The sequence below is a fragment of the Lissotriton vulgaris genome, chromosome 5, assembly GCF_964263255.1.
Source record: "Lissotriton vulgaris chromosome 5, aLisVul1.2, whole genome shotgun sequence".
Classification (NCBI taxonomy): Eukaryota; Metazoa; Chordata; class Amphibia; order Caudata; family Salamandridae; genus Lissotriton; species Lissotriton vulgaris.
The window spans coordinates 1,886,705,668-1,886,729,157 of NC_141693.1; the positions used below are offsets into that span (position 1 = coordinate 1,886,705,668).

The following is a 23,490-nucleotide window of genomic DNA, read 5'->3' on the forward strand; positions in this document are numbered from 1 at the left end:
TTAGTTAGCCCCCACAGCATTGCAAACCCTGAGCTTCCCGCTGCATGCTGATCTCTATAGTATGTGCATTAATCAGTAGGCCAGATGGTCTTTTAGCTTTTATGAAACCGCATTCCTCACGCACGCTCTCTTTCTCTGATCTCAGCAGCAGGCACTGATAATGGTGACGAAAAATGGTATTTCCCGCTCCTTGATTTAGCTCCAAACTGCCCCCAACACCCCACATTCTCCCTGCAAACATTTTAGTTAATTTTTGGTGCCGCTCCCCTTTGACTTCTGAGACAAAAAAAAAACATTGGTCACAACTGAGGAGAGAGACGTCGTCTTAAGACACTTTGCAGCAGTGAAACACAAGCATCCATTGTGAAGGCACTTGTGAACAGGAATGAGCCAAGCAAGGGGAGGCTCCCTGGGCACAACGGAACCACGTCCCGGGCCTTTGGCAGTGCCGGCAGGCCGGGGGACGCGGCAGAGGGCCGGAGCACCCGGCCCCGTGTGCACAGAGGTGTAAAAAGGGGCAAGGCCTCTGAACACCTCTCTGCAACGCAGTTCTGTGGCGTATGCTGGAGGTACTTGGTGGGCTAGTTGGCCCCCAGGGACCATCAGTATTCAAGGGGAATTAATTCTCCAACATACAACGCGCCAGGGGGTGCGTTTGCTGAGTGCTGCATGGAGGGGCCGTGGCCTCTGCTGTGATGCCGGCTTTTGAAAAAATAAAACAATAATTTTACCTTCTTTTACATTAATTCGGGCCCTGGGGATCCCATTCTCCAGGGCCTGCTATTTTTTTTGTTTACATTTACAAAAAAAAAATGGGAAGGGGGATGCGCGGCCCTCTTCCCGAGGCCAATTTCGGCCCCGGGAACCCAATCCCACAGGGCATAGCCACATTTTGTTTTATTTTTATTTAAAGGAGGGGAGCTGCGTGGCCCCCCTCCTTATGCCTCTATTGGCCCGAGGACCCCATCCCCCGGGGCCGGACCTTTGTGTTGGGGACCGTGGGGGGAGCCCCATTGCCCCCACAGTCCCACCGGCTCCCCGCCTCCTGCAGATGCTGGCATTGCTTTTGAGCAAGAGGAGCTGCTGACATGCAGCTCCCCTTGCTCAAAAGCAATTCTGCTGTGCTTCATTGAAGCGTGAGCAAGTTTGCCGGCTCTCGCTTCAGTGATGCACAGCAGAGTTTGCTATGACTGGGTGGGAGCTGCACGGCTCCCGCTCTGCCATAGCAAACAGCAGTGTCCCCGGGGTGGGCACCCCAGGACACTGCAGGAGCCATGCCTGTGGGGTGGCGGGCCCCAGGGCCATTGAGGGCTCCTGGAGGGGGGCCACGCAGCCCCCCTCCCTTCAGTTGCAAATCTTCGGGGAGGTGGTGGGCTGCGAGGGCCCCCCCCCCTCATTATATAAAGAAGCCCCAGGGAGGAGGTGATCCCCGGGGCTTGGGAGGGCCTGCGTGGGCCCCCCTCGTTATTTACAAGATGCCCTGGGAGGTGGTGGTCTCCGGTGCCATGGGGGGGCTACGAGTCCCCCCGCATCCAATTGACAATGGCCTGGGGAGGTGGCGGTCCCTGGGGCAGTGTCGGGGGTGGGACCCCCCCCCCCACGCATTGTTTTATAAATAAGCCCCGGGGAGGTGGTGGTCCCTGGTGCTGCGGGGGGCCGCATGCCCCTCCAAAATAATCAGCATAACACCAGGGAGGTGGCGGTCCCCGGGGCTGCGGGCTCCCATGTGGACCTCCACTATTATTTTTTTGGGCAATGCCCCTGGGACCTGGCCCAGCCGGGGGCCTCATTGAAATGAAGCTGTTCATTTTTTTAAAAATGTCGGTGGGATTCACAACCCCAAAGCGAATTCTACCGAAATTACAAAACAAAATGCTTTTTTTGGCCCTTCGGGGTCCTTGTGGGACCCCATGAGCAGGCCTAGGGGGTCAGGGTGTTTTCTACCCTGCCCCCTTTCTTGTGTTTTATTTTTGTTTCTCTATTGTCTTGTAACTCGGTTCTACCGAGTCACAAGATGGCTACCAACACTTCCTGGTTTGGAGTGTTGGCAGCCAATCACAGTGAAACTCAGGAGGATTAGCGAACCCACCGCTGCCCCAGATATCGATTTTCTTTTTCTATTTTCTCAGCAACTACTGAACAGATTTACACCATTTAACAACAAGCATTTGCAATGCAATAGGTCTCGCATTTACAGGACTTTGAGCTATTGGCACTGTAAATGTCAATAGCTTAAATTCTCGCCAATGCAACACCTATTGAATTGCAAATATTGTTTGTTTCCAAGCGCCCCATGCCGACCTTGCACTTAATAGAGGCCACGCCCCTTTCTTTAGAAGAGCCGCATCTAAAGTGGCGTGGCCTCTATTAAGTGCAAGCGCAGCATGGGGCACTTGTAAACAACCCACCAAAAAAATATTTCTAAAGTAATAGGTGTTGTATTTGCAAAAGTTTAAGCTATTTACAGTGGCAATAGCTCAAACTCTGCTAAATGCGAGACCTATGGTATTCTAAAGAAGCAGCCGCCATTGTCCCAGCTGCTTGGAAAGTAAAAGCGCACATGGCGCGCTGAATGTTGCTGCAAAGCGTATTGTGCCTGCAGTAAGACAAAACTCACTAAAGAAATAGTGCTTGCAAACTAAATAACACAGCCGCTGTAACAACAGAAGTAAAAGGGCCAGTCCTCATCGGAGGTTACAAATGAAGACAAGGCGATACTAAGGAGGGACTAACAAGCCAATTACCGAATCAGAAGCCAGCATTTACAAAGGACAAAGACACAAGCAAATGAAAAATATGGGCAGAGAATGGGAGGATTATCAAGTGCATACTCTAATACAGCATGCCTCGCAGAGCATGCACTGCCCAGGTTCGTCCTAAAGTGACAAAATAATGAAGTAATACTATTGCAAAATGTGGAGCATTATTCCACATAATTTGCCTTTTTTGCCACAAAATTTGGCCCTCTCCTGTCACATAATTCCACTGGCCCTGATAATTCACTACCTTTAATTGCTGGGGCAGATGCCTTTCAAAGAACAGTTCAATAAAAATGGTCTATTTGAATGAACATCAAATAGTGGCGTTAAGGGAAAAATTGTAAATCTGCAATACCTCCTAATCAACATCTGCATAGTACACCACAGACATGGATAAGTTGGCGGTTCATAAGAACCAACTTTGTAATGCGTCTTTAATGTGTCAGAGAGAGGTTGACATTGAGAAAATACTAAATTTGACAGGTGAGGCCCACAACATTCCCTTTCAGTGATGGTGAAGAGGGATTAGCCTTTTGCTTGTGGAAATACATGACGTTCTCCATATTTGGGGAATGGCTGAGTATCCCTTTCTGTCTGAGAGAAAATTCTTTCAACTGTACGAGGAGTATACAACAGTGTGAGGGGCACAGACTTGCCTCTCTCGTTGTGGGCCATACCACTTTCCCTGGCCATGGACACACCAAGCCTTCTCTCTTGTAGCTGGTATGGGAACGGGACCAGAAATTATGAGGGATGGGGGACAGTAGTTCTCTCTCGAGTGGGCATATATCTTTACAGGCATACCTTCCCCTCTATAGGTGAGGGAACTTTCCATCAATTCCCCTGAGGGAAACATACCATTGCTGCGCAGAACAGACCTAGTTTCCTGTGTAGGGGTGATGGAAACACGTGCTCTTTGTGGGCGAGAGAGCTTTTAAGGGCACATTTCTTGGGGGGACACATAATCCTCCGTAGATCTGGGGGCACACAGCTCTTTTGGTCGTGGCCACGTATGTGTCCCTCTCCCTGTGTACTTTCACACAGCTCACAGTGAGAGTAACAGCACAGAACAGTCCTTTTTGCTCTCTCTGTCAGCAATACTTTGAAGTACAAAGCCTTCACATCTAGGACAGTTCTACACATAGAAGGCTCGGCTCAGCCGGGTTAAGAGGGGTCAGCTCTTTTGTCCCCCTGAGAATGCAGCTTCAGCCCCCCACCCTGTTGAGATGCAGCCGTTTTTCCCCAGTGAGAATTCAGCTTCAGTCCCCCACCCTGTTGAGAGGCAGACTTTTCTCCCTGTGAGAATGCAGCTTCAGACCCCCACCCTGTTGAGGTGCAGACTTTTCTCCCAGTGAGATTGCAGCTTCAGACCCCCACCCTGTTGAGGTGCAGACTTTTCTTTCAGTGAGAATGCAGGCTCAGCCCCCACCCTGTTGAGATGCAGACTTTTCTTCCCGTGAGAATGCAGGTTCAGCCCCCACACTGTTGAGATGAAGCCTTTTTCCCAGTGAGAATGCAGGCTGAGCCTCACCCTATTGAAATGCAGCCTTTTCTCTGTGAGAATGCAGCTTCAGCCCCCACCCTGTTGAGATGCAGCCTTTTCTCCCAGTGAGAATGCAGCTTCAGCCCCCACCCTGTTGAGATGCAGCCTTTTCTCCCTGTGAGAATGCAGGTTCAGCCCCCACCCAGTTGAGACGCAGCTCTGGTTCTCTCCGTGTGAATGCAGGTTCAGCCCCCACCCAGTTGAGACGCAGCTCTGGTTCTCTCCGTGTGAATGCAGGTTCAGCCCCCACCCAGTTGAGACGTTGCTCTTTCTCTCTGTGTGAATGCAGGTTCAGCCCCCACCCAGTTGAGACGCAGCTCTGTTTCTCTCCGTGTGAATGCAGGTTCAGCCCCCACCCTGTTGAGACGTAGCTCTTTCTCTCTCCGTGTGAATGCCCGTGAGCCCCAGTTTAGAGGTGCTGCAATGGCTTAAGAAACCACCGTGCTATCTCTTTTCGCTTCCCCCTTAAAACCTAGGCTCATTCAAGGGAATGTCAGTAACAATTATTTTTTTCCTGCTGAAGAATCTCCCCCTTGGACGTCCCCGGAAGTTAGCGCGGTCCACAGCCCTCTATCTCTCCGGTGCACGGAACCCGTCTTGTTCTTCGTGGGTTCTTTTAGCTTCCTGTTGTTGGGGGGAGGAAATCCTATGCCAGAAGGGTGCAGTTCGAACTGTGCAGACGAAAAGTATAGAACACGGGCAAAGTTTATTCTGATTTAAATTGCCCCAAACCTGCAAATCGGCACCCACTTTCCCATCCCATCCCGTTGGGTAAACACATCTCACCTGCCAAAGCACGACACAGCTTGCAGAGTTTGTTTTGCTGTCGCTCTACTCTGACGTCACTTCCGCGAATTTGGCACCGCCCCCAAGAGTAACCTGCCCAACTGGAAGACGGGTTGCAAGGCGGAAGACGAGTAGTTTATTTTTTTATTACTCGCGCGACCTGATCCCGGCAGGCTGCTGCTGCGTGCGCGTGACAGTCTGTTCGCCGAGACGAGGTAGGGGATGTGTGTGTAAGCGCCGGGGGGTTCTCTGTGTATGTGTGCGTGCGTGGGGGTCTGTATGGGTGTTGTATGTGTGTTGTGCATGTGTTGTGAAAAGCCTGCCGGAATCGGAGCGCGTGTTGACGCGCGCGACCTGATCCCGGCAGGCTGTTGCTGCGTGCGCGTGACAGTCTGTTGTCCTCTCCCTTTCAGTCCTTGAAACCCGGAATGATAACAATAGTCTCGCTCTGCGACAGCAGGCCTTTGGCCTGCAATCGCAGGGCGAGACCTAAAAAGGGATCTTTCCGAACCAAGACCTACCGTTTTGCCAAATTTGGTGTAAATCCGTTCAGAAGTTCAGGCTGTAGCTTTGTCTAAAGTTTCCTATGGAAAATAACATGGGGAAAACGCTTTTTGGGACCCTCTTTTTTTTCTCGGCCCCCCCTTGATGAATCACCCCGAAACTTTCAAGACAGGAGCTGACCGGAGCGCCCCATTAGTTCTGAAAATTTGAAAACATTCGTCAACCGGCGCCAAAGTTATTGGGAAAACAAAAAACGCTTTTCCTATGGAAACTAGGTCTTAACTATAACTACCTACTGGCGACCGCCAGTAGGTAATATATATGTATTGCCCCACAATTCTCCTCCCACATGACTCCCGTCTGGAAGGAAGAAACACTCACAGGGGCTGTTCACCGGTTTATTTACAGCAAACTTGCACGAACAAAACAAACAGATGCGTTTCGGTATAGACCTTCTTCTATGTCTACCGAAGCGCCGTAAACCCCAACTATTTGAGCAAAGAGTTTCAACATTGAAACAAAGAGGGGACTACTCAATCCGTCCCTACACACCTTACAATAGGCGCCATATTGGAGTGTCTAAATATACTACTCCAAAGCGATAACATGAAAATCATGCCCACAGATGGGCCAACCATGAGTAATACAGTCATGCCCTGAATGGGCTCATGGATATACTTTGCTACAAATAAAATAATTGAGCTTTAAGCAGCCTCTAAACAAAGCATCACAGATAGTGGGGCTTATGGCAGAATCTTAAACAATAAAGTATAAGAAATTCATTCGGATATCCACATATACAGGCAAATTATAAAACCGGTGAACAGCCCCTGTGAGTGCTTCTTCCTTCCACACGGGAGTCTTGTGGGAGGAGAATTGAGCGGCAATTGGAATACGGGAGCACCCCGTATGTGAAGCAACCGCCGGCGAGTGCACCGTGTACTGGTGCTACGGAGCGAGCATGTATATATGTGTATGTGTGTGTATATTACATACTGGCGGTCGACAGTAGGTAGTTATAGTTAGGATTGTTGGGAATAACTTTGGCGCCGGTTGAGGAATCTGCCTGTAATTTTCCTTAAATTTGCCTCGCTGCGCTCCGCTCCTTCGCTGAAAGTTTGGGGGGGGGGATTCGTCAAGCGGGGGCCGAGATAAAAGGGGGGTCCCAAAACGTGTTTTCCCCATGTTAATTTCCATAGGGCGGTTGGACTCACTTTTAGCCCGAACGGCTGAATGGATTTCCACAAAACTTGGCAAAATGGTAGGGACTGGTAGCCCGATGTGCCTTTGCTATGTCTCATGATATGTGCTCCAGTGGATTTTGAGTAATTTAGGTTAAAAAATATATATATATCTGGGCGGAGCCTAACCACACATCTGATCTGATTGGCTGTCAGCACTTTATCCAAGAGGTGTTGGCAGCCATCTTGGGACCAATATACATGATAGCACCTCATTAAAAAGCATTGTAGTTAATAGAGGGTTTTAGGACTTTAGTTACATTATAAATCATTTGTTAATGGTACCATACTCATTTTAGGAATTGTGGTGTGTTCTAAGGTGATTTTACCATGTGAAAAAGCCTTCTGCTGTGATATCATGAATCATTTTTGAAAGAAAACTAATATCTCATGATTTTCCCACAGTGGTTTGGAAGGGGATCTATAAGCTAAACTGAAAGCATATTTTCTGTAAATTCACATTATCTTTCTCAGTCATGTGAGAATGAAGTCTGACATTCTCAGTAAAACATGTACATCCAACAAGGACAGAGACTGTCAGTTGGTTCCTTTGTGTTCTACTGCAGTCTCCTAGAGTGTTCTAAAGAACAACTAGAGCACTAACAGTCCTACTTATTACAAAGGTATAGCACACCTGAAGCCTTCGTGATGGGAATAAAGTGGTAACTCCTAAAACATTTAATTTAAAAAGGAACAAAATGAGGGGTTATATTATGCCATAGAAAGTATTATTAGTGCTGCAGAAAGAAAGATTAGGGCACATTTTGAGTGACTTCTCAAATCCTCTTCTATTTCATTAAAAAATTCTGACATGCAGTCTCCCAAGATGGTCACCAGAGACAAAAGAGCCCAAATATCACCCAGATGTAGCCCAAGTATAGCCCATTGACAGAATGTCCCAGAGTGTTCTAAAGAACAACTAGAGCGCTAACAGTCCTACCTATTACAAAGGTATGGCACATCTGAAGCCATCTTGATTTGAATAAAGTGGTAACTCTTAAAACATTTAATTTAAAAAGGAACACAATGAGGGGGTATATTTTGCCATAGAAAGTATGATTAGTGCTTCAGAAAGAAAAATTAGGGCACATTTTGAGTGACTTCTCAAATCCTCTTCAATTTCATTAAAAAATTCTGACATACAGTCTCCCAAGATGGCCACCAGAGACAAAAGAGCCTAAATGTAGCCCAAATATCACCCAGATGTAGCCCAAGTATAGCCCAATGACAGAATGTCCCAGAGTGTTCTAAAGAACAACTAGAGCGCTAACAGTCTTACTTATGACAAAAGTATGGCACACCAGAAGCCATCTTGATTGGAATGAAGTGGTAAGTCTGAAAACATTTAATTTAAAAAGGAACAAAATGAGGGGGTTCATTTTGCCATAGAAAGTATGATTAGTGCTTCAGAAAGAAAAATTAGGGATCATTTTGAGTGACTTCTCAAATCATCTTCTATTTCATTAAAAAAATTCTGACATGCAGACTGAAACATGCACTTTGAATACCAGCAGCAGACTTCCCTGGTGAGCAGTAGCTTTACTACAGTGATCTAAAGAGCAACTAGAGTGCTAACATTCAGAATTTATGGCAAATGTGTGACACATCTGAATGCCTTCTTGATGGAACCAAAGTAAACAAGCATTGAAAATGCAATATATCTTGCCCTCGTTTAAGTTAAAGCCATTCTGTTTGTAATGAGGTGGCTTTTTAGCTTTGCTTTTATTAGTGTTTTTTAAACTTTCATGTAAATAACATGCATCTGTATGCATATATGTATATGTATGCATGCATTTATATTTGTATTTATATAGATATACAGAATATATATGTTTATGTATGTATATATATATATATATATATACATACATACACATACATATATATAAATGCGCATGGATATATATGCATATATATATGTGTATATGTGCGCGTGTAGAGAGAGGTAGGGAGGTAGAGGTGTAGAGGTAGAGAGGTAGAGGTAGAGAGGTAGCGGTAGAGAGGTAGAGACTAGTAGAGAGAGAAGTAGAGAGAGGTAGAGAGTGAGTAATAGAGAGTGAGTAGTAGAGAGCAGTAGAGAGAGTAGCAGAGAGTGAGTAGTAGAGAGTAGTAGAGTGAATAGTAGAGTGAATAGTAGAGTGAATAGTAGAGAGTAGTAGAGAGTGATTTGTAGAGTGAGTAGTAGAGTGTAAGTAGTAGAGTGTAAGTAGTAGAGTAAGTAGTAGAGTAAGTAGTAGAGTAAGTAGTAGAGTGAGTAGTAGAGTGAGTAGTAGAGAGAGCAGTAGAGAGCAGTAGAGAGCAGTAGAGAGTGAGTAGTAGAGAGTGAGTAGTAGAGAGTGAGTAGCAGAGAGTGAGTAGCAGAGTGAGTAGCAGAGAGTGAGTAGCAGAGAGTGAGTAGCAGAGAGAGAGAATAGTAGAGAGTAGCAGAGAGTGAGTAGTAGAGTGACTAGTAGAGAGTAGCAGAGAGTGAGTAGCAGAGAGTGAGTAGCAGAGAGTGAGTAGCAGAGAGTGAGTAGCAGAGAGTGAGAATAGTAGAGAGTAGCAGAGAGTGAGTAGTAGAGTGACTAGTAGAGAGTGAGTAGTAGAGAGTGAGTAGTAGAGAGTGAGTAGTAGAGAGTGAGTAGTAGAGAGAGAGTAGTAGAGAGTGATGTCATGAGTGAGGTCACTGACCATGTCATGAGTGATGTAATATGTGACGTCATCAGCAGTGCATTGCAGGCGCGCAAGTTATAGTGAGTCCAACTAACTATAATGTGGGAATTTCAATGGTTTTATGTCAGTAAAATTTCCAGCTAACTATAACTGGTGTGAAACCTATGGTTTTTTCAGTGAATTTAATAGGTTTTTTAAATGCTAATTCCTAACTATAACTGGTGTGAAACCTCTGGTTTTTTCAGTGAATATATATATATATATATATATATATATATATATATATATATATACACACATTACCTACTGGCGGTCGACAGTAGGTAGTTATAGTTAGGATTGTTTTCTATAGGAAATCCGCAACATTCTATTGGGAATATAACTGGTGTGAAACCTCTGGTTTTTTTTATAGTGAATTTCAAAGGTTTTTTAATAGCAAATCTCTATAGGCATGAAATGTAATATTGTATAATTATGTCATTTTTTTTTTTTTTTTGTTGCCCCGGGGCGCTCCCGGGGCGCGTACCGATGCGCTCACCGGTAAGCGCAGTGCTTCGGCGCGCCCTGGGGCGCGTACCGGTGAGCGTCCTGTTAGCAGTATTCCCCCGAACGAAAACAACATCGTGACGTATCGCGTAGCCGCGTGAAGCACCCAAGCGTATACGATCGCGCAACGTAAGCGCCGCCGGGCACGCCCTGGGGCACGACTACGGGCGAGCCCCGGGGCACGCACCGGGGCGCGTAGCGTAAGCGCGTCTGGTCATGTGACCTGAAAATAACACTTTTGATTGGTTCACAACAGTTTTGTTTTCCAAATGATGAAAGACCCCACCTTCTTTCCTCATTTTCACTTTGTTGTTTGCGTGAAGAAGACCTGTATTAATTCTGTGAGAAATGGCTTCACTAGTAGCAGCTGCAGGTGCATCTGCACCACCACCACCACCACCACAAGGACCACCATAAGACCACATTGGTGGTCATGAAGAAGAGGAGGACGAAGAGGAGCAGGAGGAGAGGCAATATCTGCCTGAGGACAATCCCCCATACAGACCCAAGGAACATTTTATTTGGGAGTTTTTCAAGATGCCAAGGGGTGCCAAAAAAGTGAATGCAGCTAAGGTGACTTGCCTCATCTGTCACCAAGAACTGTCAAGAGGGAACCCAAACAAAAAATATTCTTTTGGGAACCACACTATGATTAGGCATATGCAGGGGAAGCACCCAAACAATTATTTGAGAGCAGAGGTCAGGGAACTGACCAAGAACCCTCCCCATCCTTCTTCTTCAAGCACCTCAAGTCAAGTCAAGTCAAACATTTGTATAGCGCGCTACTCACCCGGAGGGTCTCAAGGCGCTTAAGGGAGATTAGTTCACTACTGAGCGAACAGCCAGGTTTTGAGTTGCTTTCTGAAGGAGAGGTGGTTCTGTGTGAGACGGAGGTGGGTGGGGAGGGAGTTCCAGGTCTTGGACGCCAGGTAGGAGAAGGATCTTCCTCCCATGGTGGCTTTCCGGATGCGTGGAATCGTGGCAAGGGCTTGGTTGGACGATCGAAGATGGCGGGTGGGGGTGTAGAAGGTCTGGCGGGTGTTGAGGTATCTGGGACCTAGGTCGTGGAGTGCCTTGTGTGCGTGGGTGAGGAGACGGAACGTGATTCTTTTGTTGACGGGGAGCCAGTGCAGATCTCTCAGGTGACCGGATATATGGTTGTGGCGGGGTATGTCTAGGATGAGTCTAGCAGAGGCGTTCTGAATACGTTTAAGTCTTTTCTGCAATTTGGCTGTGGTTCCGGCGTAAAGGGTATTTCCGTAGTCCAAACGGCTGGTGACGAGTGCTTGGTTGACTGTCTTCCTTGTTTCGGTGGGAATCCATCGGAAGATCTTTCGGAGCATGCGTAGGATGTTGAAGCATGATGAGGAGACGGCGTTGAGTGTCTGGTCATCGAGAGGGAGGAGTCTAGGATGAATTCCAAGTTGCGAGCATGGTGTCCAGCTGCAGACAACCATCACTGCAGCAAGCAACTTTAATTTTTTTCTATTTTTTTGCTCCAGTTGAGCTGTTTGCAATTCCCTGTGTTTTGTATGACCCCAGAAAAACTACAAAAAAATATAAAATTGTTCAGAAAATCCCAAAAAAATAAAAAAAATTCAAAAAAACAATAAAAGAAATATAAAACAACAAAAAGAATAAAAAAAATTCTTTTCAGAACTACCTCCAATTTATATAAAAATGCTACATTTTTAAAAAACTGTCTTTCTTTTTTTCCCCATGGTACGCTCCCCGGTGCGCACCCCCGCGAAAATCCCCTTTTATGGCCCCCACATCAAACCTAGGGGGTCAGGGGAGTCTACCCTGCCCCCTTTTGGTCATTTCCCCCTTTGTTTTTGCCACCTCTTGTGTCTCAATCCTACCGAGACACAAGATGGCGGCTGCTCCGGACTGTTTCGAATGTTTACAGACACCCGAGAGCCAATCAGCTTTCTGTGCGCAAGTCGAGTAGCGCGCCCGGTGCGCTCCCCGGAGCGCGTACCGGGGCGCGGCCATAGATATATATATTTCTTTTAACCTAAATTACTCAAAATCCACTGGAGCACATATCTTGAGACATAGCAAAGGCACATCGAGCTACCAGTCCCTACAATTCTGCCAAGTTTGGTGGAAATCCATTCAGCCGTTCGGGCTAAAAGTGAGGTCGACCGCCCTATGGAAATTAACAGAGGGGAAAACACGTTTTGGGACCCCCCTTTTATCTCGGCCCCTGCTTGACGAATCCCCCCCAAACTTTCAAGGAAGGACCGGAGCTCCGCAAGGCAAATTTCAGGCAGATTCGTCAACCGGCGCCAAAGTTCTTCACAATAGAATTTTGAGATTTTGCATTGAAAAAAATCCTAACTATAACTACCTACTGGCGACCGCCAGTAGGTAATATATATGTGTGTGTGTGTGTATATATATATATATGTATATGTATATATGTATATATGTATATATCCATATGTATATATATGTATGTATATATACATATATATATATATATATATATACATATATATATATATATGTATATGTATATATATGTATATATACATATGTATATATATGTATATATATGTATATATACACATATATATATATATATATATATATATATATATATATATATATATATATATATATATATATATATATATATATATATATATATATATATATATATATATATATATATATATATATATATATATATATATATATATATATATATATATATATATATATATATATATATATATATATATATATATATATATATATATATATATATATATATCGCTCCAAACTCCGAAACAATTTCCGAAGGAGACGACACAGCGTGGTGATGGAACTTTCTTTATTTTTCAAAGTCGCTTACGACGCGTTTCGCCTGACCCAGCAGGCTTGGTCACGATAGTTTTTGTGCTAACACATACATACATATATATATATAAATATACACACATCTGACCCCCCCCCCCCTTGAAGTGCATGTGGCTCAGTTACCGGCGCAACTTTAGTGGTGTTTAGTTTTCGATGAGCCCAGCCTGCAAGCATTTTCAAAGATAAAGGACGGAATTTTTCCATTTGAAAATCGGATGAAATGCGAGCATGGGGTGCAAGATGGATTTTTCTACTTGCTGACTGAAGGAAGGATTGTGCAACGGGAGAAAGTTAAAAGGTGAAGAAGTAGATTGAAAAACGAACTTGGCATTTTTAAACATAATCCACTTAAAGATTAAAAGGCAGCATGTTTGCTTTAATAGGAACCAATAAAGTTGCAACATGCTGTTTCTGTTCGTGGATAAAAAAATGGACACACCTGGTAAAAGTGCACTCTGGGAGAACACCAAACCTTCCGGTAAAGCGTGAGGCAAGGTGAAAGCAGAGACTGTGCCCGTGATCAAGCCCCTTTGGGAGGGGAAACGCGTTGGGTTTATTTCACCTACTTGCCAGCTTTTCAACACTGAATAAAAGCATATTCCTGAAACCTTCAGCCTGGTGTCAGTGTTCCTACTTGTAAGGCAAGTTGGGTGGTGTTGGAGCATTAATGGGGGGCATTGGTCCCGTAACACTGACCCCCCTGAAGTGCATGTGGCTCAGTTACCGGCGTAACTTTGGTGATATATATATTACCTACTGGCGGTCGCCAGTAGGTATATATAGTTAGGATTTTTTTGAATAGGGATTTCTGAAAATTCTATGTTGAATAACTTTGGCGTTGAAGGATGGAATTGGCTGAAATTTTTATGAAAATGGCACATTTTGTTTCTGAGCGTCCCCTGAAAGTTTGGGGGGGGTTTCTTGAAGTGGGGGCCGAGAAAAAAGGGGGGTCCCAAAACGTGTTTTTAACATTGAGTTTTCCATAGGGCGGTTGGACTCACTTTTAGCTCGAACGGCTGAATGGATTTCTATGAAACTTGGCAAAATTGTAGGGACTGGTAGTCCGATGTGCCTTTGTTAGGTCTCAAGATATGTGCTCAAGTGGATTTGGAGTATTTTAGGTTAAAAAAAATATATATATCTGTGACAGCGTCCCGGTAAGCGCCCCGGTTCGCGTACCAGACGCGTAACGGAACTTTGCGAGGAGAAGCGGATTGGCTCTCGGGTGTCTGTAAACATTCTAAACAGTCCGGAGCGGCCGCCAACTTGTGTCTCGGTAGGATCGAGACACAAGAGGTGGCCAAAACAAAGGGGGAAATGACCATAAGGGGGCATAGTAGATCCTCCCTGACCCCCTAGGTTTGATGTGGTGGCTTTTTTTTGCGGGGGGAGCGCCCGGTACCCGCACCGGGAAGCGGTCCGGGGAGCGTACTATGGGGAAAAAAGAATGATAGACTTTTCAAATATTGTATGTTTATTGATTGTTCATTTTGTTGTTTTTTTTGTTGTTTTTTATTTAAGTAGCAACATGTAGGTACCAATGCAGAGTCAAAAAATTAATATACACCGTCTCCTTTGTAGATATCTTGCATGTTGTTTCAGAAGTTATTGTGGTATATGGAATTCATACCATAGTGTGTCAGGAAAGCAGAAACAATATGGAGGCAGGAGATGATAAAGAGATGTTAAATACACATTGGAGATAATATAGTTGGAGAAAGAAGTAACTATGAGCAAACTTACTATGTAACACAAAAAAGTTGCACAGTATATTTTAAGTCTCACTTTATATTATATCTTTTGGGGTACTTTTTCATAATTTTCAAATAAAAAAGAATAATGTCTCAAACAATTTTAACTTATAAAATTTAAATTTATTGTTCTGATTTTTCAAAATCTAAAAGAATTTGTAACATTAATTCATCTGGTATGTCCTCCTTTTCATTCCATTATTCACATTCATCAACACATTTAATTCTTCGTCTACAGTGTCATCCAAAAAGTCTATTTCTTCTTTTTCTTCGTTAAGATTGTTTTCAATCTTAATTTGAAATGAAATTTTATTTTCATTCTGTTGTGCTTCCATTTTCTTGCTGTAAATTGCATAAAAAATAAATATATCAGTAGAGATAGGTCACTGTTGGGTTTAAGTTCAGACAGGTACTTGTGAGTTTATAACAGAGAAGTTATCTTTGGGCACTGTATGGTTTCAGGCAGGAAGTAGAACTATTAAAAAGTGCCCGTGAAGAAGCCTAAGTAAATTCATAATTATACCACAGAAGCCTAACTCAATCAATAATTTAAATAACTAAGCCTTTCTCAATGACTAACTCTTAAAGAGGGACAGTATATAACTATCTGAAAACGTTTTCCTAAATTAATTTAAAGTGCATAACATAGTTCTCCTTTCAAATTTTTAAAATAACATCTTATCTTTCAAAAAGAAGTTTAAGTTGTCAGTGAAAATGCTCTTGAAATGTACTTCAGGAAGTAGTAGTCAAAATGGCTGTGTTTCTCTCTCTTCCTTTATATATATTCAGGTACATAACCAATCAAATGTCATGAAATAAAAGTAGAAAATGAAAGTAACATTTTAATTGGTTGTCAATTCTAACACTTCATATGTGTTTTTGTCATGTAATTTACCTCAGGATATTTAGTCAGGCCTACAGCATAAATGTCTCAATGGAATTCTATCAAATTTGGGTAAATGGTAGGGACTGCTATGTAGTAGGGCTTATTATATATGTGATGAAAGTGTCTCCAGTGGTTTTTCTGTAAACTACTTTCCCACCTTTTTTAAGCGAGCGCTTACCGGTGCGCGCCCCGGTACGCGTACTGGCAGCGTTACGGGAGTCCTCCATTTTGTGTTTCGGTAGAATTGAGACACAAGATGGAGGGCAAACAATGTTCGGAATGGGTAGAAGGGGGCACGGTAGACACTTCCTGACCCTCTAGGTTTTCTGAGGGGGGCTTAGGGCGCTCATATAGGCAAAAAAAAAAAACGTTTGCGTGGGGAGCGCCCGGTACGCGCACCGGTAAGCGTAACGGGGAGCGTACTTTGGTGAAAAATAGTGAAAAAAGTAAGAAAAAGAAAAACGTTTTGAATGATCAGAGGTAGGGTAGCACAGAAAAGAGCTATTGGGTTCTGTGGCTGATTTAGGTACCTACAAGTAGGTTCAAATGCACAGTCTTAAATTCAGGAGGAATATTCTATTCCCCTCATCTGAGAAGTGCACACCATCTCCTCTGTAGATGTCTTGCATGTTGTAACGCAAGTTATTGTTGTATATTGAACCCATTCTAAAGTCTCTCATGTAAGCAGAAACAGATTTATTCACATGTTTCCGTGCTTTCTCAAATTGTGGACAAAATTGGTTGGAATAGTTCCATTTTTGTCTTTGGCATATATTGCAATATACCAAGGCAGTTTGATGAAAGGTGTCCTTTAAAAGCATTTCCAGACCAACCCCAGTCATAGTGCCAAAATCATTTCCACCACAGTGCACTATTAAGAGGTCAGCGTTTGGCAGATGCATAAAAAAATTATATTAAAAAAATATAAAATATATTTTTCCTTAAAAAGAAGAATACATTTTACAGCTTATGATATTTGCTAATAAAAAAACATTGAAATTCACTGAAAAAGCCATAGGTTATAGACCATATATAGTTAGGAATTAGCTTTTACAAAACCTTGAAAATTCACTGAAAAAACCATAGGTTATAGACCATATATAGTTAGGGATTAGCATTTACAAAACCTTATTTTACTCACACAAAACCATTGAAATTCGCATATATAGTTAGTTGCACTAACTATATATCGCGCACCCGCAATCCACTGCTGATGATGTTACATCATTCATGACATGGTCAGTGACATCACTGATGACATCACTGATGACATCTCAAATGACATCACTGATGACATCACTGATGACAACATCCAGTGACTGTATGTTTCTGTAAAGTTAAAATATGTCTTACATATTGAAGAATGAGTGGATGTATAAGTGTCTGGATGAAGGATTTAGTAGGTGCATGACTGACTGTATGAGTGAGTGATTAAATGTGTCTCACTGAGTGCATGGGTTAGTGACTAAACTGTCTTAATTTGTGCATCAATATGTCTGTTGTTCTGTAAACTGCTGCATGTGTTGATCAGTAGCTATATGAGTAACTATATGGGTTATTGATTGGTTGCCCAAGTATTTGTATGGGAGACTGAGTGTGTGTGTGGGTGGCTGGGAGGTGTATGACACTGTGCATAGATGTGTGAGCAGTTGATTCCCTCGATGTATGGGTTCAAAAGTGCATGTGGAAACAGCTGTATGGGCGGTTGACTGTGTGCATGAGTGTATTGGTGAGTGAATGGATATCTCAGTGCTACATGTCAAAGTAAGTACATATGTAAAACACAGTACATGTGAGAGTTGACATATATAAATAACTGTGCATAAGAGCCAGTGAATGTGTGAGTGGTTGTATGGATCATTGTGAACTTGTATCAGGGATTGTATAAGAGAGTAAATATGTGTTAGTATATGTTTGAATAAGTAAGGTGTGTATAACTGTATAGTTGAGGAAATGGAGGTCTGATTGATTCTTTGCATGACTGACTAGGTGTGTGAGTAACTCCATGGATGAGTGACAGTCTGTGAGTGTCTGTTTACACTGAGTGTATCTAAGGTTATATTAGAGTCTGAAGAGGTTCATCGTATTATCACATGAATGATGTCATCAGTGATGTGATCAGTAATGTCAAATGAGATGTCATCAGTGATGTAATTTGAGATGTCATCATCAGTGATGTCATCAGTGATGTGATCAGTGATGTCATTTGAGATGTCATCAGTGATGTCACTGACCATGTCATGAATGATGTAATATGTGACATGATCAGCAGTGGATTGCGGGTGCGCGATATATAGTTAGTGCAACTAACTATATATGCGAATTCCAATGGTTTTGTGTGAGTAAAATAAGGTTTTGTAAATGCTAATTCCTAACTATATATGGTCTATAACCTATGGTTTTTTCAGTGAATATATATATATATATATATATATATATATCCTAGTGGCATTCTCCACTGGGTAGTTCTACTTCGGATCGTGTTTCTATAGGGAAATAAATGAAAACTGGTCCTGATGATGGCCTAACATTCCTACAGGCCGATACGCCGCCAACTCCTACAGTGAAAATTACAGTGCTATTTCTCCGAGGATACCCATCTTGAATTTCCCTATATATATATTGGCATTTATTGTTTGGGTATTCCTACAATGTAAATTCTGTAATATACCGTTTTTTGTTGCGCCCCTGTACATACTCATGTGTCACTTGCGTCGTTCAACATTTCAAGTATACTTGTGCACAGTATCCCACGGGTTACATGCCATTTAATATAACGCAGTGCTGCTTTCATACATGTTTAAATATATCAAGTTATCTACATAACAAATATATTCAGAAACTTAATTTACGTTGTCACGTTGAATTTTTTGTCTGCCTGTTTTCCTTGTGCTTCTAGCAATTAATTTTGCTACCAAAATTTGACCATTAACTTACACCCTTAGAGACATTCTGTCCAACGTCGGCACCAAGACTATGTTTCAGACACCCACCTCTCGGCTTGGCACCAAAACAGATAGTCAAGCCTTCCGGCTCGGGACCGAGTCGGCCGAAATCCTCATCGAATCCAAAACCTACCGGTTCTAAGACCAAACCCAGTTCAGAGCTGAAACACTCCACGCCAAAACAGAAACATGATTCGGAGCTGAAATCTTCCACTCAGAAAAGCAAACCCATCTCAGCACCCAACCTTTTGATGCTGAAATCGGAAGACAGCCTCTCCGAGCCTTCTGGGACAAAATTAAACATTGTTCATCACAAATTGGATCCCAAACAGAAGAACATTTACTTCAACCCTGACACAGGACATATATTCATCGTAAATCTCCACTTAAACATAAGCTTCCTTCTAAAGACTCTCACTATAAGATTCCTTTGAAGGAGGAGGACATGGCTACCAGCCCTCCTGCCCCGTCATCCCCACCACTGCTACCTTCTTCTCCACATTTAGATCCTCTACACATTACACCTCAAGGATCTTTACTTTCACTGTCTGAATGGGATGATATTGATGAGGAAGATGCTCAATTACCTGTAGACCCATGGAAGGATTACACCATTGACCCTCCATTAGACACTGATCCAGACCTTTACCCTGTATTTGAATTATAGTCATAACAATGTTTATTTAGACCTTAGTCTTTAAACAGATATAAAACCAATTTGAACAGATTAAAACATCACAGTTTATGCATTCACAATGTTAAGGAGTTGGTAAGCTTTCAATGAATGGTGCATAATTCCGAAGCTCTTTACCCTGTAGAGCCATTCTGTTACATAAAGAGTCATTAGAAGAGGACTTTTTATTCGAAACACTAGGTTCCACTCACAGGTCAAGCCAGATGCTCCCTATGCTGAAGGGCATAATGAGGCATGCAAATGACATCTTCAAAGACCCCGTGCGAGCACGCATTTTGACTCCTAGTGTTGATTAAAAAATATAAACCTTCGCCGTCTGACCCTGTCTTTATCAAAGGTAAGCTGCCTCTTGACTCCTTGGTAGTGTCCAATGCTAGCAAAAGAGCGAATTCTCAAACTTCTTGTGATGCAGCACCCCAGACAAAGAATCTGCTCATTGATGCTTCAGGAATGCATGTAGACGCTCAAGCTGCCAATCACTGGCAAATCGCAAATACACAGGGCCTACTTGCTAGGTACGACAGGGTACACTAGGTCGAAATGGGGAAACTGCTACAATACCTACCCGAAGAACACAAGGCTACCGCTCAATAATTGGTTCAGGAGGGCAAGCTCATTTCCAACTCTTCAATTAGATGTGCTCTAGACGCTCCTGACACCGCAGCTAGAGAAGTTAATACCAGCATTTTACTTAGAAGGCATGCATGGCTTAGAATTTCCGAGTTTATCCTAAATACCCCCTTTGACAAGGAACATCTTTTTGATCCGGAGGTGAGTCAGGATCTTGAAAAGATGAAAAAATACACTGAAGTGGCAAAGTCCATGGGAGCTCTCCAGTTTCATTTAAAAGAGGCTCCTTTCGCCCTTGCTTTTATAGGTCTGGGTCTAAAACCATACCCTCAAACCCCAATGCTTCCTCTTACAAAGGCAAAATCCAGTCCTCTTCCTTTAGCGGTTTCTATAGAGGAGGGTATGGAGGAAACCACTCCAATGGTAGGGGTAAGGACACCACACCACGTAACACCTCTCCCCCCAATAAACACTGACTTGCCCATACTTTCCCCCGATTACTTAACCTTTTCGCTGCTAGGCCTTTCCCCCCCTGTGCTAAGCCTTTTTTTTTTGCTATTTGGGATAGTGCGCGCTTAGGCCCCTGTAACTTTTTGACCACATAAGGTATCCATGCCAAATTTGCGTCCTTTTCTTCCAATATCATGGGAAGTCTAAAGGTACCCAGGGTACCCTGAAGGGGACCCAGAAATTAGACAAAATACAGCTATATTTTGGTTTTTGGGGGGGAAAATGGGAAAAAACTGCTGCAAATAAAAGCGTGTGTTTTGTTCCCTGGAAATGGTATCAAAAAAGGGTATGTGGGGCTGAAATCACCATTTCCCAGCTTTTAGAGAATGACAGACTTTTGTCAGAAAAGCAAACATTTTTACACAGTTTTGGCATTTTTCGGGGACTTCGCCTATTTTTGCTATTTTTTGTGCTTTCAACCTCCTTCCAATTAATGGTAGAAATGGGTATGAAAGCAATAATGGATCCTGGAAAGCTATAAAGTTTAGAAAAGTAGACAACATTCTGAATTCCGCAAGGGTCATTTGTGTAGATTCTTCAAGGTTTCTTTATAGAAACTAACAGTTAAATATAGGAAGAATTGAAAATTAGTTGATAATAACAGCCATTTGTGTCAACGTTTTCACCTGTAACTTCTTCTAATTATGACAGCTCTTTAAAAGCAATATACAGTTACATCCGCTGGACCTTACTGTTGTGGGGATATATAGGACTTGTAGGTTCACCAAGAACCCGACGAACCCAGAGCCAAAAACTGAGCAGCTACTTGCAGTGTTTTTTTTATTATGTACCGGGTATATCTCAATTATTCTGGGAAAATGTATACATGGTAAATTCGGTATGAAAGACACCTAAGTATTTCTAAAATGGGAACAAAATATAGAGTTTAGAAACAGTAGATATTTGCACATTTCCGAAATTGGGAATACTCATACTAGCATGAGAATTATCGGTCATTTTTCAAAATGACTTCTTTTTTACACATTGTCTTTCATTTGGAAGGCAGAAATGCATCGAAATTCAATAGGTAATAACAGTTGCTCTACAAATCTGAATTACCCTAAGTCTCCTGAGGAAAATGGTACCTCACTTGTGTGGGTAGGCCTAGTGCTCGCGACAGGAAATGGCGCAAAACGCAACTTGGACACACCACAGTTTCACAGTGAACAAGCATTGACATAGCCAATAGGTCTCGCCTTTGGGACCTTATAAGTGTGTAGCCACAGATAGTGGCTTTGTTAATGTCTTTAAGCTCTGTTGTAGAGCATTGTGGCTGCTGTGCAGCATCTTGAAATGTTATTTTTAAAATGTGTTCTAAGCATTTTACTCAGCATTAACATTCAGCGGATAAACGTAGAAGCTGGCTCCTGGATTCAAAGATATTTAAAACACTAACTGCCTAACCGGCTCACTCCTTTTATCACACTTCCACACAGTAGAACGTCAGAACTTATTCTTGACATGTAATCACATGGGGAGACGATGTGGTCCAAAGGCTAGAGCTGCCCACTTCCCAACTGCAGAGCCAGGTTCGAGTCCTGTGATTCTGGGCAAGTCACTTTATCTCCCCGTGCCTAAAAAAAAAACCTTAATCTGGTCTTCTGTTAAGTAAAGTGCTCTAATGCCCTTTGGCCACGTCTGCACTAAAACATATATACATGGATGCTAGATCGATAAAAACATGTACAATTGTGCATGGGATATTAGATCTTGATAGGGTTTTGATTTAGGAGAAGTTCAATCTTTTGTTTGGAAAGTTGGATAGCAAAATAGTTTCCTGGTGAGTAAAAAAAACAAACAAATGCTCTTTCCTGATGGCATATAAATAATTTAAAATGTATTGAAATACCGCCGCCACCGCCGAGAGTCACAAGGAATCATCGCAGGTGCCAGCCGCCACCGCCAAGAGTCACGAAATCCACAAACACTGCGCCGCCGCTCCGGGAGACCCCAACACCCGGCAGGCCTCGCGGCGGCCCGTAGCAGTGACGCCAGACGCGGTCAGAACGCGCCAGGAGGCACAATAAATTCCCTGCCACCCCGGCGGAGTGGGGGAGATTGAAATACCGCCGCCACCGCCGAGAGTCACGAGGAATCACCGCAGGTGCCAGCCGCCACCGCCAAGAGTCACGAAATCCACAAACACCGCGCCGCCGCTCCGGGAGACCACAACACCTGGCAGGCCTCGCGGCGGCGCGTAGCAGTGACGCCAGACGTGGGGAGAACGCGCCAGGAAGCGCAATAAATTCCCTGCCACCCCGGCGGAGCGGGGGAGATTGAAATATCGCCGCCACCGCCGAGAGTCACGAGGAATCACCGCAGGTGCCAGCCGCCACCGCCAAGAGTCACGAAATCCACAAACACCGCGCCGCCGCTCCGGGAGACCACAACACCCGGCAGGCCTCGCGGCGGCGCGTAGCAGTGACGCCAGACGCGCGGAGAACGCGCCAGGAGGCGCAATAAATTCCCTGCCACCCCGGCGGGGCGGGGGAGATTGAAATACCGCCGCCACCGCCGAGAGTCACGAGGAATCACCGCAGGTGCCAGCCGCCACCGCCAAGAGTCACGAAATCCACAAACACCGTGCCGCCGCTCCGGGAGACCACAACACCCGGCAGGCCTCGCGGCGGCGCGTAGCAGTGACGCCAGACCCCGGGAGAACGCGCCAGGAGGCGCAATAAATTCCCTGCCACCACGTGAGAGCGGGGGAGATTGAAATATCGCCGCCACCGCCGAGAGTCACGAGGAATCACCGCAGGTGCCAGCCGCCACCGCCAAGAGTCACGAAATCCACAAACACCGCGCCGCTGCTCCGGGAGACCACAACACCCGGCAGGCCTCGCGGCGGCACGTAGCAGTGACGCCAGACGCAGGGAGAACGCGCCAGGAGGCGCAATAAATTCCCTAGAAACAACAAACAAACCTGACAGTCTATAGTAAAGCTGAGTCAAAAGTGTTCTTACCGAAAAAACTAGTCTTCAAAACTGGACATGCTCTGGACCAGCCTTAGAGTAGTCAAAAGACACTATTGATGTAAACAAAGTCCTATCAGCCCACCCTCGTGGCGGAGCATCTTCATTTAGGACATTTGAAACCTGGCGGGTGTCTCCGTGCCTAGATGAATTGGCAGGATGACATATGCCCAAGGTTCAATGAGAGATAGTGTCCTCGCCACTGGCGGTGCTGGTACAGTGCAGTGCAGTGAAAGTGGTGAGTGATGTTAAAATGACTATCC

General features: G+C 44.0%; 1 protein-coding gene across 1 annotated transcript in view; it reads left to right on the top strand.

The window, feature by feature from the left end:
• The window catches only part of LOC147717628 (E3 ubiquitin-protein ligase TRIM39-like), a 402,340-nt gene that overhangs the window by 291,496 nt on the left and 87,354 nt on the right, over nucleotides 1-23,490 (top strand). The gene's annotated exons all lie outside the window — the stretch shown is intronic.